The following is a 15,421-nucleotide window of genomic DNA, read 5'->3' as shown; positions in this document are numbered from 1 at the left end:
GATATATGAGCTTAATTGTAGCTCCAAAAGATTTGGCAAAATTGTTTCCATTCCATTTTTTTGCGCTGACCTCTCTTATTTTGAGCTTTACAAGCATAATTCAGATTTCATTTGTTCTTGCTTTCCATGGAAAAGGCATGCTGAGTCGATCCACGCAAAAAATTTAACTGGTCGATCTCAAAATGACATAAATGCAATAAAAGATTTGAAAATCTTTTCTTTTTCGTATTTCTGCTTTTTAATGGCCCTGCTGAATTAACTATTAATTAAATTCAGCTCATAAATATCAAAAAGCTACATAAATGCAATAAAAAGAAGAAAACTTTTTCCTTTTTTCTCGATATATTTGTTCTTCTTTTCGATGAAACTGTTAAGTTGATTTGAATCAATTTGATTGATAGATTTGAATTTAACTGGTCAACCTCAAAATAAGTAACATAACGCAATAAAATCTTTAAAAAGTTCCCTTTTTCTGACGTATTTGTAGATCTGTTCAATGACCGTGCTGAGTGGATCGGCGAAAGAATTTAACTGGTCAACTTCAAAATAAGTGACATAAGTACACAATTATACAAAAAAAATCCAAACATTTCTTTTTCCTGAAGTATTTGTAGATGTGTTCAATGACCCTGCTGAGTGGATCGGCGAAAGAATTTAACTGGTAAACTTCAAAATAAGTGACATAAGTACAAAACTATACAAAAAAATCCAAACATTTCTTTTTCCTGACTCTGTTGTGTAAGAATCGCTCGCAGACTCCCAAATAAGCGAGATTAACAAACAAAGCAAAAAAAAAAAAAACTTTGTCCGTATATACACTCGTTTTAGACATAAACGACCATTTTGTCGAATGCCCTCAATTCGTATCAACCCAAGATCAGATTAACGTAAAGAGGACAAACAGTGGATGTTGGTATATTTTGATTTTCGATATGTTAATCTTTGTATGTAATGTGGTGGGAATTTCAAAATTCGATGGTACAACAAAACCGACTGACTCTGACAGAACGTGAAATTTGTCTCAACATTCAATAAAAATTCGCGTGAACCGTATGTGAAAACATACCTCTTCTGAATATATTGGGGGATTGCAACCTAAAGTCAAAAACATATTGTTAAATAATTAATAAAGCTTTATTCGGGTATAAAACCATAATCATTAACGAAATTCTAACAAGAAATCATATCAGTAATGATAATAATAATTTAGATAGGTACTGCAACTGTTAGAGATGTACCTAACAACGTGTAATAATGTAAAAATATTTTAAGGGCTCAGAAAAAAGACAAATTAATTGTACTGTTTAAAAATACAATAGAAATAAAAAAATCTGTGAACTGTGACAAATATGTTAGCTGAAAGCTAATTAAACAAACGAATTATAAACAGAGTGATGAAAGATTTTGATACTATAGAAAATATTTAAGAAGTTGTTTCTAGCCAAATTTTGAAATACCCAAATAAAAAATTGCTTTGTTTTTTTTTAATTTAAAAAATTAAAAATTATTGTAACTTGCGTAACTAAACTATTAGTTTCAAAAATTGCTTAATTATATTTTGTACTTATTACAAGTATATTTACTAAAAATGCGTGTAGAATAATTTTTAATTTGAATTAAATATGTGAATATATATAATAATAATTATTTTTTGCAGATTTATGATAAATGAGTAAATGTATTGGCTTTGTATGATAACCAAATGACGATTATAATTTTTGATCTCGTCTATTCTACAATCATAAATTCGTTACGTTCGAAGCTGTATTTTTTAATGTTGTAAGTAGATGTTTGCATTTGTTAAAAGTGTCAATCATTAGCAATAGTTGACAAGTCCTGATGAAGTGGATATAACATTCGAATAATTTTGCTCTGATTTTTTTTTTTTAAATATAAAACGAAAAATAAAACATCAACTTTACTTTTTCTCGACGTATTTGTACTTGTTTTTACAAGGAAACGACTCTCTGGAGTCAATCCACGCAGGAATTAAGCTCTTAATATTTAAAATCAGCGAGTTAAATCCGAAAAATTGACGTATATATACTCGTTTTCTGTAAAAGCGCTAAAAAAAATTTTTCGTAATTCTGTTGCTTCCAGCGCTGATCGGTCAGCAATACCGTGAAATGTTTAATGGATTTTGACAGTAATATCGCCTAAAATTAAAGTTGATTAATTTTCGGAATTTATTGTTCTTTTAAGCCATCTAGGGGGGGATCGCAGTAGCCGATTGGTTAGCGCGATAAACGTTGGGCTCGTTGACCCAGCGGTCGTGGGTTCGATTACCACGTCGCCAATGGAATTTCTGTCTGACTCTTCTTTTTTTTCTTTTGACTCTTTTTCTCCTGGAAGTGTATATTTTTTTTACCTTTTGCACGTTTTAATGCACCTGATCATTTGGCAAATCTGTAAAATTGGTTGAGAAATTAAATCAATAACACTGCACAAATTGACAATCTACTAGAATCTTGGTGATATCTAAAAATGTCCAATAGCTAACCAATTAAACAGAATATAACAAGTTTGGTAGTGTTTTAAATCATATTGTCTCGTTTCCATTGACATGTAGACATGACTCGAAAAAAAACATATTGCCCAAAGATCAGCTTTTCGATTTATTTATTTGTTTGACTATTTATTTCGGCCTATTCCACAGGTCCCTCTTCGGGATTTAAGAAGATGAAATCATACCATATAATATCTTTGGCGAGTGTCAATGTAAACCAGACAATATGATTTAAAACACTACCAAACTTTTTATAAGAGTTCGAAAGTTCAACCCCAACCCTGGTTATAAAAATAAAGAAAAAACAAATTAAGAGGAAGGAATTTTAATCATATTGTCTTGGATTGTTCAACTATAATCCATCGTCTTTTCTTGAAAGAATGTCTTTAATGATTATTCAGAGATCGTGCGGTCTGGTGTGACGTAGGTTTTAGAAAAACATTTTCTTTATCATGCCAACGTTTCGATCTCTATTGAGATCAGCTTCACGTGGGATTTATAAACATTGTTTAAATTTTACAAACACATGTAGGATGTGAAAAAAATGAATTGATACAATGCTAGAAAATTTTAGATTAAAAATAATGAATTTATATTATTATTATTTTTTATCTAAAATTTTCTAGCAATTTTCTTGGTAATGATTTCTTAAACAACCTAGTCAGAGCATATCCAACAAGTTTTTATAGTTTTGATGCTTCTGTCATGTCATTTAAATTGCAAACAAATAAATTTAAAGAACAGTACTTCATCAACTTTAAAAGTAATCATTTCAACTGTTGATTCATGTTTATGTGAAACCTTTGTAAACATTATATTATAGTGTTGGCGCGTTTTGGATTAGTGTAATTCCTAATCCAGTTCGTACGTTCCTAACAGATCTGGTCCTGTCCTTCTCCTGTGATCTTAAGGTTCCTTACGCCTCTCTTTTCTCATGCTTTTCTCTCTCTTATTATTAATTACACGACTCTCCGAAGTATTCACTCTCTGTGCTTTGAAATCGTTATCTTCCACCTGAATATCATCCGTGATGCTGCGGTGAGGTCAGAGGAATCGGGCCCGAGCACCCTACGCCTCGTGCAGCCGTCGTCTGAAGGAAGGTGGTAAGTACCTTATGAATCTCTCTCCCATAGTTTATTTTAATTTCGAGTTTTTCAAAAATTTATTTGATTTATTAACTTTTCATTCTCATTTTTTCTGATTATTTCTTTTCTTTACACCGTAGTGGCCGTAACAATAGTTTTTATTTTTTTACTGGGGTTCGCATCAGCAGAGGGCATATCAACCCCTGTGTAATGGTGTTTTTGGTGTTTTCGAAAAAAGCCCATTTTTAAGTATGTCGAGTTCGAATGCTTCCCATTAGATTTTAGTAATTACTTGTTTTGTGGCAATTAGACGCTAGTAGGTAACATGTGTTCGAAACGTTTTCTAGCATTCAAGGGAGTATTTGCGTTCAGAAAATTTGCTTTTTTCTATTTTTTATTATTTTAACCGGTTCACTGTTGCAACGTAGAAAATAGTACCCGATGGTTGGAGTCGTTGCCGTTTTGACAGAAGATAGATGAACCCTTGCAAAAAAATCAATAGTTGAAGAAGAAAAAAAACAAGTGGTTAACCAGAGTTCAGTGTTCGACTAGGTTCAAACTCCGTTGTCAAACTCTTTCCCGTGACTTTTTTCGAATAAATCTAATGGATCTTTTTTGCGCATCATAGTCATCTAGGATGGAACGTGTTTCGCGCGTAATCGCAGGTCTGGTCAGTGGTCGGACAAGGGTGGTCGAGCACACCGCACGCCCGGGCATGATTCGTCGAAGGCAATTACATTGAACTCATGTGGGAATGTTGTTGGCTTTTAATCGTCTATCCATTTCTTCAACTCTGGCAAAGTTATTATACCAGAAGTTTTGCAATGTAAAGTAAGTATATTTAGAAAGCAAGAAAAGGTTAAAATATCCCTATATTGCAAAGTGTTCAGTATTTCCACAGTTAATAACATGAATTAGCAAAAATTTCTCATGATAATTAATTATGTAATTGTACAATGATCAGAACTGTGGTTGTACTAGGGGAACTCCTTATCAACTCTTCGTATTGACATAAACCTATCAATAGTCTTTCAGTATAAAAAATATGGAATACTGTTTTAAAGAGAATGAAAAATATGAGAACAATATCAAACTCTGATTAAACTTATGACATAATGCCACGAGCGGGATTCGAACCCACGACCTTCGGCTCAATACGCCGCTGCTCTAACCATTTGATCTTTCGTGACTTCGATCCATTCGGCATTTTCTTCGAAAGGTAGGTTGAGATGTAGTTGGTGTCCGGATGGATCGAAATCACAAGAGCTCAAGTGGTTAGAGCAGCGGCGTATTGAGCCGAAGGTCGTGGGTTCGAATCCCGCTCGTGACACTGACTTTTTCATTACAAGCAATACCATGCATAAAAAGATTAATGAATTGAAGAAGTTATTTGGTCAATCGGACCACGAAATATAATGGATTTATAAGATAATGTTTTCAGAATTTAATAACGCTTTACCTAAGCCATATTTTTAAAAACACACCTGAACACAAGTACAAACAACAAAAACTGTTTATTGCGAAATTTTAAATAGCTCTTTTTAAAATTATGTCGTGGGCTTGCATTTGGCATTGATTAATTACAAAAAGATCGAAAATTGATAACAATCTAAACTACAAGGCTGGGATCCTGCTTGGATATGTCAGACTATTTTAAAACCTGAGTTCAATTCTAGTACCATTATCCATAACGTTGGGTTTAATATGTTAATTTTACTCAAACTATTTCGTTTAAAAAATCAGTGCAATTTGATCAAATTTAATATGTTTTACAAGCTTGTTTTAATTTTAACCACTTTCCAAACCTAAGAGATTTTTGCATTGTTTATTTTGCAAAGGTTCTATAATTTATTACACCGCTAAGCCTCTAAACTGACAACCACTGGCCACACCTTCCTGCGGTTGTACTATGTTGTTACAAAAGTCCTTGTGAATGAACAATTTAAAGAAAAAAAAAACAATGTTTATTTTAATCTTTTGTTTATATAATTTACCTACCAGGTGCACCACCTGTTTTTTTATTCCATTTACTGTTGTGAGCTTGGAACAATTGTATATTCCATATATGCTGTTTGCTGTTTCCTCAATCAATTTGATAGCCGTGAAATATTCGAAGATGTTAGTCAGTAATCCTTTCGGATTAGCACGTTCGGAACTTGAAATTTAAAGAAAAGATCGTTGTGGAATATCATATTTTATCTGAAACCCAAGGATGAGGGTATGTAGGTTTGACAAGGTAAGTTCGGAACTAAGCCCACGAAAAGCCTTGTATTTTGGTTTCGAGTTTATACAGCTGGCATGTTTACCAATCTCAAGATGTGCAATAACTCGAAATTAAAATCGATAATTTTTTAACGAAAATTCGCGGATTAACGGATTAGAAAACTTGGAGCTCGTAATATACAACCAAAGACTGTCTAATGATTAGTCAGAAACAAGAAGGTTCGGCAAGTAGAATGCAAAATCGGGTTCTACATTAAGCCTCAAGAGCTACTATGAGTTTATCATTATACACAAAACTAGAAAAAAGACGTGTAGAGCGTCTCATCTCTCCCTGCTTATCTCCCTGATATCGCACTATCAGTCTGTGATTTTTTTTAATCAAATCAGATGTTTAAAACAACGATACAATTATAAAACAAAGACGAAAAATTAAGATGCTAAATATTTTTTACTTTGAAAACAAATAAATCGTATCGTCAACTATTTAAATTATATTATTATAACTGTTTTATATTTTTTATTCTCCTATAACAACCTAGCTTTGCAAAATTAGCGTCCATCATAGTCTGATTTACTAAATAATCTACAAACTTGTGGCTTTTGTTTAAAATAAAAGTAATGTAATTCCGCTGCTGACGCGGGAGAGGGGTCATACCACTTTGCAGCATATATATTTATCAAGCTTAATTAAAAAACCATGGAATAGGCCGGAATTCGAACGCAGAACTGCTAGAGTGGTTCTTCTGGCGCTGCGGATAAAGATTTTAAAATAACTTTCCAAACTGAACGCCAAATGTTTGGAACAATTTCGTCCAATTGTACAGAATCACTTTCAAACGTTAGTTGTTGTCTTTATTTATAATCTACAAAGTTACGAATTGCATGCTAATGGATCGTACGTTTTGAAAAATTGCATTCCTTAAAACATTTTATTAAGAAGGCGCTTGGAATGAAGTAGAAGCTCAAAAATGTACTTACAGAATTTTATTCAGTTTAAATTCATGAGAGAAAGGAATACATTCTTCATATGATAAACACAACGTTCCACGTTCGATATTTTTAATGTCGAGACTTTTGTAAGCTAAATTTCGACAACGGCCGTATAAACGGGCCAATTCCGACCATCCCGTAAGGGCAAATTACACAGTTTCGGCATTCTGCGGCACCTTACGTTTGAACAGGTTCAGAATGTAATCTCATTTTTTTGTAATCTCATACCTTAAACAACATATAAGTAACGATGGGTTTCAGAAAGGGGGATAACGGAATTGTTTAATCTGTCATTTTGGCCGAAGGTGCGTTATGCAACTTGAAGTCCCATACGGTGAAGAATGTGGATTATAAATGCTAAAAAAGTTTCACACGTTACGACCCGATTCTACCACAATTAGTTTCGGATTCTTTCACAAATTGGCGGAAACAACGGTTCAAGTAATTTACGGGTTGATAATTGACTGATTTCTTTATGGATTTAATAAAAATGAAACATTTCTATATTGAGTGAAATATTTTTAATTCCAAAATATTGGAATAAAGTGATCAGAAATACTGAAATTGGTCACTTTACCCTTTTGTTATTTGAGCAAAAGATTTAACAATATATTTGTCAATTAGGAAATATATTTCCAGAGATTAGTGAGAAACTTTTTAAATTGAGAACGGATCAGTTTGTTGATAAAAGAAATATTGTGCTCATTTTGTATAGTGAAACAGTGAAGTTAGTGAAGAAGTAAGGAGCTTTGACAATTTGTCTGAGGACTTTTGATTGGAAGAATGAAGAAGCTGGATGTTGGATGCTTTGGTAGAACCAACAGTTCCACTCCGTATGTCCAAAGTGGTTGCAGATAAGGTCTTGTATTGGGTTAGTCGACTTCTGCCCTAGAAGTATTCGTAGTTGTCCAAGCCTTGTGTTTGACAATACTTTCAAGTGGACAGAGACAATAGAGACATGGAAAAAGGTGGCCTCAATTTCTATCGTGTCATATGTGGTAATATGGTGTAATATGGTATACACAGGTGGATAAAAGGGCCGAGCTTCACCCTAGCAAATATTTACAATTTGTCACGTTGACGTTCATGCAATACAACTATTTGCACATGAGCTAACAAAGAAACTTAACTAACTATTAGACAGCCTTGCAGCCAATAAGGCACTAAAAGCGAATGATTTCAACTCCAAATTTGTCTGGGAGTCCTAAACCGCCCAATGACTCTGGAAAAACAAAACGAGATTACATTAAAGTGGGTTCCAGGATATGAAGGCGTAGAAGGAAATTAACAGGCTAACCAACTAGCTAAAAGAGGGCGACCCACAACTAAGTAAGGAGTGTGTACTTAACTCGGAACTGGAAAAATGGATTGAGAAAAAAAACTCAAACACTGTACTAAGATTCAGGTAGGAAGCAAGCTAGGAGATTTAGAAATCTTCCAAAACCGAAGGCGAAGGAACTATAGGAGGAGAATTATAGGCCTCGATACCGACCACTGCTCTCTTAACTATCATCTTAAGAAGATGGGCAAAGCGGAAACATGCCGGCTCGGTCAGGAGGAACCAGTGATAACAGCACAATCGTTTGTGAAAGCAACGCGTTAGCCTATAGGAAGATGATGAATATAACCCCTAAAAAACCATATTTCTTACCCTTCACAAAAAAAAGGAGGTCAAAGTAAAGGCTCCTACTATCAAAGGTGAAATCTTAAATTTGTCCAAAGAAACCAAATACCTTCGTACAACCAAAGCCTAAAAAATAACAAAGGCTCAAATGGGAAAACATATAGGCAACATCCTGCATAAAGCCAAGGCTCTAGTCAGCATTGGCCAAAGACTATCCAATAAAAATTTGGGAATAAACCAGAAAATGGTATTCTGGGTATGGTAAGACCCTTGGTCACATATGGAGCTCTAGCATAGTGGCCACAGATCAAATTACGAAGGTCTATAAAGTCTACAAAGGCTAGCCTGTACCAATTTTACAGGGGCATTGCAAGAACCTCCCACCCTTACCTGTTTATGTACAAAAGGTGGCTTTGTCACTTTAGTGTCAACAGACTCCTTAGATATAAAGAAATAAAACCCGATCTAAGGAATAGCCACCACAAAATTCTACAAAGAATTAAAATAAATGACATGGCTACAACGGTGTCTGACAAAATGAGAGAAAAGCTACTTCTAGCTACTCACTACAGACCCTTCAAAGTGGACATAGGCGGTAGAGACATTTGTATAAAAGGTGGATCCACGTTTCAAGAAGGAGAAGATACACAAATGGATCGAAGATGGAACAGTGAGTATTCGTAGAGGTAAAAGAGGCGATTTACACCCTAGTGAAGCTTTTTGGACTAACCTCAACGATTTTCCAAGCTGAAGTCCATGCAATACAACTATTTGCACACGAGCTAATAAAGAAAAATATGAAAGGTGCACAGATGTACATACTCTCAGACAGTCTGGCAACCATAACGGCACTAAATGCATATGCTTTCAACTTCAATGTTGTCAGAGAGAGCCTAAACTGTCCAATGACTCTGGGAAAGCAAAACAAGATAACCTTAAAGCGTGTTCCCGGACATGAAGGCCTAGAAGCAAATGAAAAGCTGAACAAATGGTAACCCTTTTACCCATGGGACTCTACCCAAGTAAGTACTCTGGATTGTGTGTGCTTAAGATGGAACTGTTAAAACGGATTGAGAAAGAAAAACTCAAACACTGAAAAAAACACTCGAGGTATGAGACAAGCTAAAACATTGGCCTATATACCTGCCACTGCCCTCTTAACTATCACCTTAAGAAGATCGGTAAGGCTGAAACTGAAACATTCCAGCTCTGTCAGGAGGAGCCAGAGACATCGGCACATATCCTTTGTGAATGTAAAGCAGCCTGTTAACGGTACAGCCACTTCGGTAGGTCATTTCTCATATCCAAAGAGATCCACGGAGTGGCACCAAGGAAAGTGCTCAGTTTTATAAGGAATAGCTACTTTCCAAAGTATGACTATAAGACATAGGGGTTCCATTGTTTAGGTCGCAGTGGAGGAAAGAACTGTATTCTGCATAAACCCCCAAACCCTTAAAAATTATGTAATAAAATAAAGAAATAAAAAGGCTTGTGTTAAGTTGTCTCTTTGTCTTGTGTGAGGTTCACATCAGTCTGCTGTCTAGGTATAGTCCTAAGTATTTGACTTCAATGGGAATCGTTATCTCTTTGTTGTATCTAGTCAACCCTCTTCTCACTTTTTATTTCCTTTGTACTCTATGCATAGTTCTCTTTCTCTCTCTTTTTAAACCTCTTTCATTATTTATTTCTTTCGTTTTTCTCGTTATATATCACTGCATTTATTTCCTTTTTTTTACTTCCCTTTTACCGCTCTTCCATCTTGTTTATTTATGCTAATTTTTACTCGACTTTTACTCTCTGCGTTTTTTCCTAAGACGTAAGTAAATATTTACTTTATTATTATTATACGTTATCTATTTGTGAGAGTCTTCTTTCTCTCTATCCGTTCCCCTTTCCTTTCCTTTTTCCACCTAATATTTTCTCTTTCGGTTTTTAGTAACTAAGTAGAATTTCGATATCGTTTGGTACGAGGTAATGCAGGGTTTTGCCAGTTTTCCCAATTGGAACTAAAGATAACAAGGTTCCATACGTGAAGGATTTTTTCTCCTTTTCAAGGCTATCCTTTCTTAAGAAAGTGATTTCTAAATAACTAATTGCATCCAAACGATGTGAAGTTTCAGATCATTTTTTAAATGACTTAATAAATAATAATTTTTAGGGTAATCATGAAGTGATGGTTTTGTGGAAAATGAATGAAAGTGCTTTAATGAATCCCCCCCTTTGTGAAGAAATGATGGTCATTTATTTTATTGAAATAACCGAGAGAAAAAATTAAAGTTAATTGCCGAAAATAGGAACTTTTTCATTATGAACTCTCTCTTTCATTGGATATTCCGATTATGGTTAATTCTTTCTTGTTTTATTACAAGTCCTTTCTCCTTCGGCAGGGGATCCTTGTTCTTGAAGAGTCGTGAAGTGCAGCTCTCGCTCATTGAGGTCCGTTCCGTTTTTCTATCCTTCTACGTGCCTGTTCGGTTTCACGGATGACCGCCGTGGAACCTTGAATCAAAAAAGAACATAAAGCCGTCCCGGTGTTGCAGAAACTACACAATGTCCTATGATTTACGACAGGGAAAAATTGCGAAATGGGTCGGCAAATTTGTTCTTGAGGGCCGGTGTCGAAAATATATAAAATCGTAACGGATATTGCACGCCGAATCAGAGGCTGGTTGGAAAGCCAAGCTCTTCGGTGAAAGCTCATTCATCATTTTGAAAAATATGTTATGGAGAATTTAGTTGGAAAGTTACCCAAGTTAAGGTCAATGTCGAGAGTCAGGTGCCGTTTTAAGACCGGGCAGACCAGTGTGCTATATTTATCATAGGTATATTGCATTTGACCCGATTTTTCCTTTAAACTTACTTTCACTGATCGATATTGCTCGAGATAAGTTTTGATCATTATAGACTCTCTTTAAAAACTTCTCCTTTGTACAGTCCTCTGTTCACGGTTAATTTTACAACTTTCACATATGTTTTAACCCTAGCCGGTAAGTTTACAAAAAATAAAAAAAAATCTTATGTATATTAAAATCTCACATAAGAATCGTTACTGACACGACCTTGGTATCTGTCTATTTTATAGTTCCGACAGAAGCTTGCGTGGGAATGAGGTAATAATTGTAATTCAGGTAGGTGGTGCGTAGAAAAAAATAAATTAACCACTTGGATAATATATTACCATTAGAAAGTAATATCAGCCGTTAACTCAGCTCTTTGGACCAGACAGACATTTTAGGAAAAGGTAACTGAAAGTGTAACAAGAGTTAGTAATTGGGGAATGGAATATTTGTACTTTTATATAATGCTGAGGTATTTTAATCTTTCAGACTTTCATTTTTAATTTACTTACCGTCACTCGTTTATATATATTTACTTATTACGAAATAAATAAACAGAAACCAGAATAAACTTTTAAAACGTATAATATTTTTATTAAATATGGTCCAGTGACATTTTAATTTATTTTAAATAATTATATTTGTGACAGAAGACACTGACGAGGATGGGCGGACCGGGTTCGGAGACGACTGAACGACTGGAATTTCCCTTCTTATCTTTTCATTTTTATTGTTCGCTCTTTTTCCTTTTGATCCAACACGACCTGAAAACGGCGGGATTGAGTTCAAAGGGCGACGTAGCCTTTGTGGGTGTTTCAACTTGCGGTGAACAAAACACGTTTTGAGGAAATTAGTGCCTCTTGGGCGTTTGAGGAGGTCGTTACAAAAGTAGCTGAAAACGCGAAAAGGTCGGGGTCTGCAGATGACGAAGGACGTACTAACGGAACTTCCTTGCAATTCTATTCTTAGCATATGAACGCATTATTAACATATCGAACAACACTTCTTAAATACTACGGATTAAATTGGTGAAGTACAAAATTCATTATACTGGTTGAATAAATTATTTTATCACATTATTTTGTCATAGCACAGTAATAGTAGGAATATACAAAAAAGAAAACAAAAACAATCTTTAATATTAATTACGTATCTATATAATTTAATATAAAATTAATAATTTAATTTATTTTATGTCAACATACAATATTTACATATTTGCTTAGAGTAACATTTTAACATTTTACTTCTCATTTGGGTATATATGTTAAACTTAGATTTTAAATCTTTGCTGAGAAAAATGGAATGAAATACCCAACAGTATATTTAATACGGATGTAAAATAAAATTAATAAATTAAAATTAGTAAAAGATATATAAATGTAATAAATAAATAAATATCGTATTTTATAATTTATTTCCTACTTGTATTTTATACCCTATTCATTATTTTCACTTAATTCTACTACTGATTTAAATGATCTAAAACAGGGACTGAAAGTATAAATATGATCCAAAATATTTTGTACTGGAAAACCCTGCTTTACCCTGTCAAGACCTTATTTTTTATCCCTTTTTTATATTTTGCCTCTCTTCCAATTATACGTTGAGCAACGACGAAAAAAGAACGCCAACTCAAATATAATAATTAAAAATTGTAGTATGGAATGGATGTTTTTTCCAGTGGGTCAAACAAATGGTATTCACATTATTATGGACATACACCTGATAAACAGCTCTCTATTATTATTTCTAGATATAATAAAATATCTTGATTGGGTTTTTTGTGTATGGTGGAGAGATGGATAGAAAGAGGGAGGAAGAGATAAAGAGAGATAGAGAGAGAGAGAGATAGATAGATAGAGAGAGAGAGAGTGTGTGTGAGTGAAAAAGGAGGAGAGAGAGAGGAGATGCATGGATAGATAGATAGAGGCAAAGAGAGTGAGTGACAGAGAGATACTAGATAGATATACAGATAGAGAGAGAATAGATAGATCGATAGATAATAGGTAGTTAAACAGATAGAGAGGGATAGAGGGAGAGAGAGATAGACAGACTACATACAGCCAGATAAGGCACAGACAGAGATTGATAGATGATAGATAAATAGACAGATAGAGATAGAAAGATAGAAGGATAGAGCGATAGAGACGTAGATATAGAGGGAGTGGGAGAGAAAGAGAGAGGGGGATAGAGAGAGAAAGAGGGATATAGATAGATAGATAAAGAGATAGATAGATAGAGAGAGAGGGAGAGGAGAGAGAGAGGGTGAAAGGAAAAGTTAAGAAAAAGATAGATAGATAAATACATAAGTAGATAGATAGATAGATAGATTGTATGTGTGTGTGTGTGTGTGTGTGAGAGAGAGAGAGAGAGAGAGAGAGAGAGAGAGAAGAGAGAGAGGGGGGGAGAGAGAGAGAGAGAGCGAGAGTGAGGGTGGCAATGAAAGGCAAAGTAGAAGATAACGAAATAAGGTGAAGACGAATTTACACGTCTTCTATAATTTACTTTATAGAAGGTGTTCAATAAAATAAATATGAAAACGAATACGCACAAAGAAAGATCTGAAAAAAAGGATGAGTAAGGAAGGAGGGTCGAGTGGTGAGAAAGACAGAGAGGGAAAGACTTTTACAGATTTATAGATATAACATTCATCTATATAAATAACTACAATGTCCTTTCTCTAACATCTACCCAACGACACATCCTTCTAGGATCCTTAAAAAAAGTTGAGGATTGAAACGGTGATCACACGTCCGTAGCTTCCTCCTTACTAGACGCATCTTCAGTACTCTTGCTAAGTTTTAGCTACATACCACAATTAATTACCATTGTTTTAAAGGAAATCAAATTCTTCTCATTTCTTACCAAATTCTACTTAATTAATGTATCTGAAATAATAAAAAAATCATTACAGTAGCTGATGTCCTGTATGAGAACAAAGGTTCACGAGGACTAACATGGGTGGTATCTTCTATGATGATAAAACGTATGGCGTTTTAATTTTCTTGACAAATTTGCTCATATTGGTTCTTAGATATATTATTTTCACACTTATTTATTTAAATCTTAAGAAAACCTTAATTGTATTTACATATGGGTTCTCAGATATTTTTATATATAAACAAAAAGGTCAACATTTTGTCCATCATCAATTTGTGCACTTACACAAAGGAACTGCAATAAAGATCCAGCGCGAGCGCCGGTGCTACCGCTGTTACCAATTGTGCTTTTGGAGTGATTTCCAGCTGGCGCAATTGTGCCAAGTACCATTTAACACTGTTTGCAATAGTTGAAAAGAGCCGAGATCCGTCTGAACGTGAACCGTGTCTAGGTCACAATTGAAAGTAAGCCCCAGGAGAAGCTGCACACGTTTTGTTTAAACTTTCATCGGATTGCTACATTTTCTTGCTTTCTCTGATAGAATTATTTTAGACTAGACCATTTAACATTTTATTAACCGTTGACCTTTATCAGAACAAAAATTCACGAGTGCAAACGTGGGTATCTTTTATTATTTTAACAATGGGCCTTCAGGTGTAAATATAACAAAAGCAGTTTTCACGGCGAAACACCTTTCATTTACACCGATTTCACGGATTTGATATAATTTTTTTTTACCTCATAGGCTCTTTGACATTGTTTTTAGATAAGAGATTACGAAAAAATATACACATATTTATTATTATATTGATTTATTTTGAATTATCTTTTTGTTTAGTATACTATTTTCCTGTACATATTTTGAAAGTTTTCAAGTTTTCAAGGATCAAAACGTCTATTTTAACGTCCTACAAGAGATAATATCATTATACGAATGAATTTTCAATGTATTTTATGTTTTATTAAATAATGATGGAGAATCTAGTAAGTGGGTTTTTTCAAGCAGTATAGCCTTCTGGATTATTGTATTTTGCTAGTTCCTTAATCCAGTGCAATCGACTCAATCCTTCTCCTAAGAAATCCTAGGTCATTCACTTTCGTTGCAACTGGGTCTTGTTTGTATGCCGAGTTATATCTCCATTTCTTTGCATTCGAAGATGATTTGGGTGGCTGTTTCTTTGTGTCCTGGTACCGAAGATCGTCAGGTTGTTGTTTCCCCAGGTTTTGGAGATTGGATGCATTCACTGACTAATTTTGTTATATGTTAATAGCT

The sequence above is a fragment of the Cimex lectularius genome, unplaced genomic scaffold (genome assembly GCF_000648675.2).
Source record: "Cimex lectularius strain Harlan isolate CLEC.00 unplaced genomic scaffold, Clec_2.1 scaffold32, whole genome shotgun sequence".
Classification (NCBI taxonomy): domain Eukaryota; kingdom Metazoa; phylum Arthropoda; class Insecta; order Hemiptera; family Cimicidae; genus Cimex; species Cimex lectularius.
The sequence above is the reverse complement of the archived record's forward strand: the minus strand, read 5'-3'. Positions refer to the sequence as shown.